This window comes from Micromys minutus, assembly GCF_963924665.1.
Source record: "Micromys minutus genome assembly, chromosome: 2".
Classification (NCBI taxonomy): Eukaryota; Metazoa; Chordata; class Mammalia; order Rodentia; family Muridae; genus Micromys; species Micromys minutus.
Window position 1 is genome coordinate 47,122,073 of NC_137971.1, and position 6,000 is coordinate 47,128,072.

A 6,000-nucleotide genomic window follows, 5' to 3' on the forward strand; every position below is an offset into this window, starting at 1 on the left:
ACCAAGTCAGACTTCTTAAATCAAACATGCCTTTCACTTAGAAGTTTGTTCCCTTAACTGTGAACCCTGACTTCTGCAAAAGTGCCTGACGTGAACAGAAGTCACTTGCTAACGATTGCCACACTAGACATTTCTTTCCCTAAACCCAAACTGAAACCAGGGGTTATGCCATCAGGACGTCCTTTCTTTCAACGCACAATTTAATTAATTTGAGTGCATTTGTTTCTTTGAAACGGCTCTTTGCCCGTTTCGGCATATATTTTTGATTTGATTTGATTTGATTTCATCACTAAAGTAAAAGTTTTTAGTAATTATCACATACACCTGCTTTCCTGTGGACTCTGCTAAGCATGTGAGAGAGTCCTGGTCTCGTTTAGTCATCGCAGGAAGCCGAGGTAGTTATTCCTTTACTTCTGAGGAGGCTGCTGTTAGTGAGGAAGAAGAAGGGATCGGTGTGGACCCTGCGAGGAGCGTCCTAATGAGCGGAGTGAAGACCCTGCCTCCCACTCGAGTTACACCTCCACCTTTGCCGTCCCTAGGGGGCGCCTGTCTCATTCTGTACGCATCCCCATCAAAGGAGGAGGTCGGCTTCATTTTGTGGCCCGCCTCAATCAAGGAGGACTCAATCTGTTTTAAACAAGCCGTGTCTTCTCTTGGGGAAAACTATTTCACCTCGGGGCTTGCGAACGTTTTGTATTTAGAAGCCACGTTCTTAAAACCCTCCAAGAACGTGGATGAGAGTGTATGAATTTGACATGAATGTGGACTGACTTTTTTAGATTTGTCCCAGCCCTTGAATGTACTCAGATGTGCCCTTTTCTCCCACTAACAGACATCTCTACCTCGGCTTCAGCATCTCCCGGTAATCAGGAGCACATTTCAGAGCAGGAGAAAATGGGCCTGGTGTGACGAGGCAAGGCTGCTCTATGTTGGGTTTCAGTTCCCAGAGAAGCATCTTTTCCTGAGAGCGGGGTGGGGCAGTATAGGGAAACCGAGCGCCAGCGGTTTGCTGGCTCGGCTCCCGAAGTTTCGAGCTCCTTCCCAAGAAGCATCGAGCTTGTGGTGTGCTCGCCAGAATTTTAACTTTTCTTTCTTTAGACAGACATGTCTAGCACCCTAAACCTAATTGTCCTAAATTACTTTCTAAAAGAAAAATGGTAGCGCCCGAACAGGGACTTGAACCCTGGACCCTCAGATTAAAAGTCTGATGCTCTACCGACTGAGCTATCCGGGCCCGTGTGCACTAGTTTCTGTTTAATCTATGAAGACTCCTAGGGCTTTTTCTGCGTCACTAATGATGCAGACGTCTACTAGGCCTTATGTGTCTCATTTAATCTTTGTACAGAAATTACGTGGAAATGGAAAGAAAACAAAGTTGATTATGGAGTGGTTGGTTTGCCTATCATCTGAATACAGACTTCTTAAATCAAACATGCCTTTCACTTAGAAGTTTGTTCCCTTAACTGTGAACCCTGACTTCTGTAAAAGAAGTCACTTGCTAACGATTGCCACACTACACATTTCTTTCCCTAAACCCAAACTGAAACCAGAGGTTATGCCATCAGGCCGCCCTTCTTTCAACACATAATTTTCGATTCCTCCTACCAATGCTGCGTGCCCCGCTACAAAAAAAATACAAGTACGTAGCACAACAGCCGAAAGGAGTCTACTATTATACCAGAAGTCCAAGTTCCAAGCTCCGCGCCCCCACTGCCAATTTGCCCCGGACCCGGGGAGCCGGGGGGGGGGGGGGGGGGGGCGCCTTGCGCACGCGCAGCTCCAACGCGAAGCGCTCGCTGCACCTTCCCCCCTCTTCTCTGATAACACGACATTTTATTTTTATAGCATATCTTGCTACAGTACTTCAAACCGCTGGGCCTTTACTGTTGGGTGGTCTTCTCTTACCAAATAGAATGTGACCTCCCTTTCTGTTTCTTCCTTATTCCCAAACACCTGGGAAGGAGGAAAAATAATCCCTGTTTTGCTGCGTTCTCAGATGACGTTCTTAGAGCAGAAGGAAAAAGCAAGAGAAAACATTAACTCATACAATTCATAGAGACACGGAAGAGATACCCAGAGAGTAGGTGATGCTTCAAGAAACAGCCTAACGTTCCAGTGTATATATAGCACCTTCAACAAGAAATATAACAACAACAACAACAACAATAATAAATATTTTAGGATGTGACGAGACAAAGGAAAAGGACTTTATGTCTCCAGAAGAACACACTATGGGAAAGTAGATATATAGGAAATTAACCGTAGCTAAGAAAGTCTGTTGGGTAGATTCCTCTGGTGCAATCTGCAAACCAATAAGAGTTTTATTATTAGTTGTCCAACCTTTGTCCGAGATAGAGAGGGAGGAGAAAGACCTTCGGCAACGTATGCCCTGCTTGCATGCAATTAGAAAAAAAAAAAAAAAAGGTAGAGAGCTTTTCATTGTATTGGTCGCTTAATTTCCAATGACTCAAAATAACCTTTATGCCAAAGCAGCCTGTTTGGGCGTGACAAAACCAAGTTCTCAGAATTCCTTTCTCGTGAGCAATTCAGCTCTGCTCGGAGGGGTTTCAGATGATTGCATGGAGCAAACCATATAAGAAGAATAGCTGGCCTTGCTCGAAATGGGATGATTTGAATATTATTTATTAGCTTTTACTTTTTCAAGTTACATATATTTATGCATGTCTAGGGAGGGTGAACACACACCAACCACACTGTCCATGTGGACGTCAGAGGGCAGTTTTCTCCTCCCACCAGGTGGAACCTGGGAAATAAATCCAGACCATCAGGCCTGGCACCTTTACCCACTGAGCCATTTTGCTGACCCCGATTATATCTTTTAAAAGCACACACACACACACACACACACACACACACACACACTCCACAATAACATCTAGGCTGCTGTTTAGCCAAATAAGCAACCGCTATCACACAGCCAACTTGACACATGAAACTACTCATGACTCATGTGACCGTCCATCATCCAAAGTTTGATTGTCCAGTTTATTGGGTGGCTATTTTGATTTGTTCTAGTCATCATTTGAGTTTCAAGATTCCCTGACCAAAACTCATCTTTCCATACAAAAATCTAATGATTTGGTGAATAAAGCACCTTATCATCTAGCCTCTTGTCAGACCGACAGGTTGGGAACAAAGAGTGGGTTTACCAAGCTTCGGGGTTTGTTATTGTTTTAGCGTAGTGTGTGTTCTTAGAATGTGAGATTTGGGTCTCACGTTTCTCTATCCATGTTTCAGCCTGGCACCCGGTACATGGGATGCGCTACTTACTCCACTGAGCGTGCTTGACACATCACCCTAGAACGCTTTAGGTTTGTTGGTTGTTTTGTATTAAAATCTAATCCAAAGGCTTCAGAAACTCTCGTTTCCTACCATAGGACGGTAGAACTGAGGCCATCTTAGGTTCGGTTTATCTTGAGTGCTCGGTGTCTGGGTATCTTGGCTGGGGCACAGGGTGAGTGAACAGATGGCGTGTAATAGTGGTTTTCAACGTGGTAAATGAAAAGACAGGGCACGGAGTAACAACTGAATTCCGTGGAAATGACAATGCTTGCTTTATATGTTCCTGCTTATTCTAAAGGATTATGTATGTCTCCGAAATTTACATTTAATCCAGAGTGCTGCCTTTAGAGCGATGACACTAGTGTGATTCTTCTTATCATCATCATCATTATTATCTGAGCCTTTATTTTAATCATCCCATTAAAGCACGACAAGTTATTTGACCGTTCCAGTACACTCCTTTAATCTCTCCCATTTACCTGTCAGGCTCACTGGTCTTTCTTTGCAGTAACTAAGGCAAGAGTAGATAGACGTACAATCGGAGAAATCGGAGATCCCGAGACTGCACCCTGCAAAGCTCAAAACAATGTGGGAACTTACAATCGCTTATGTTGTTTGGCAAAATAAATATCTCATGTGAAACACCAGGCACGCGTGTCATTTTTTTAGAGAAGCCCAAAGGACCGTGAACGCACTAACAGGCTAGTGTGAGCCACCCCTGCTAGCCTCCAGCAATGTTGAGGTGAAAATGCAACTGAAGAAATCCATCTTTCTCTCTCCTTATGGAAAAATTAAGGCCCCACAAACGCCGCGGAATTAATCCTGTTTTCTAGAAAAACTGGTCTTTGGGACCTGCCTGTTAGAGCGTCCTTTTTCTTAACTTTTGTCAAATCCATATGTTAAAGTTTCATCTCTGTAACTACTCTGTAATTGCTTGCTAGTGAGCTCCAACTAAGCAACTTCGCTCTAATGCTTATTTTCTTGGTGTCAGGAACATCAAGAAGTCCCCAAGTCAAAGTTTCTAGGTCAGTGGTCTCACTATAGCGCCACAAGCTTAACTACTACAAGCTAACTAGTGTAGTTAAACCAGAAGATGACTCCTTCCTTGCATGCACTCTAACAACGATCTGTCTGCGGGTCCTGGTTATTGTTAGCTCAGATGGACAAAGCCTTTGCACCAAAAGGGTCCAGGCTATGACCTGGGCTTCTGAACCATCGGGCTGTAGGACCCAGTTCCACCACACCCTATGACCAGCCTGAGCTGGAGCCCCAAAGCTCGCAAAATAGGAAGCCCGAAAGATAGGTGAAGTCGTCAAGAAAAGAGCTGCGCTCCGTTGATTGCAAACCAGGGCACACTAACTCAGTACTATACAAATATGAACCGGGGATGCATGAAGACTTTGGAGGGGAAGAATGCAGAGAAGGAAAGGGGTGATTTTTCCAAGTGTAAATTCACTACAGGTGGAGTTCACAAAGGGACCACATACAAGTGGTTGTGCGGCCGCATAAAACTGCTGCCGAAACCCGGGATCGAACCAGGGACCTTTAGATCTTCAGTCTAACGCTCTCCCAACTGAGCTATTTCGGCTGCGCTTGCGGAATGTGCTTTTTTTAACCAGTGTAATTATAATGAGGAAATACATTTTTTTTTTTGGTATTAAAATTAAATTTAGCCAAAAACGTGTCAAAAGTAACAATTTTTTTTACTACTTTATTTACCTTTATTTACAACCTTATCTTCTACTAGGATCCACTACTTCTTAGGTGATGTCTTTTAATTGTCCTGCAATTTGTTTCTCTCTATTAAAAAATACTTTTTTACTTTTTAAATTAAACTCAAAAAAATATTTTGAAGTAATGAGTATTGCCTAGGGCTTCATATACGCTAGGCGGTGCTCTGACACTGAGCTACAGCCACAGAGCACTTCATGAATGTTTGAGATTGTAATTCACAGTAGTTACAATTGCATGCTTATGAACTGAAGCTATTTTATGGGCACACGGCCATTCCATGATGTAAAACACTTGCAATGATTAGTTACACAAAAATTAATGTTTTTGTTTTGTTCGTTTTGTTTTGTTTTGAGGGAAGCAGATTTTAAAAGGTTAAGGTATGACCTTTAGTGTATTTTGAGTTTTGGTTTTGCTTTATTTTTACAGATATAAATTTGAATGTCAGAAATATCTACAAAATGACTGGAAAGGGAGGGGAAGAACTAGAATGTGAACTGCCCTGTTTAATTCCCACTAACAACACACACTCACACACACACTCACACACTCTTTCACACACACTCACACACACATACACACTCACACATTTGCACACACAGACACACACACTCTCACACACTCATACTCTCACACACTCACACACACTTTCACACACACACTCTCACACACTCACACACACTCTCACACACACTCACACACACTCTCACACTCACACACACATTCTCACACACACATTCACACACACACACACACACACACACACTTCCCATCTACAAATTCTTCACATGATATAGACTTTCCATGATACCACACAATAGGAGATACAGAACCCTTCTATGCTGGAGGAAGTCAGCTGTGGATTACTGATATCCCTAACATGCTGTCTGTCCCACCTGTCTCCCGTTTCACAGCTGTACGTTCCTTACATGCATTGAATCTGAAAGTGTCTTAAGTTCCCTACTG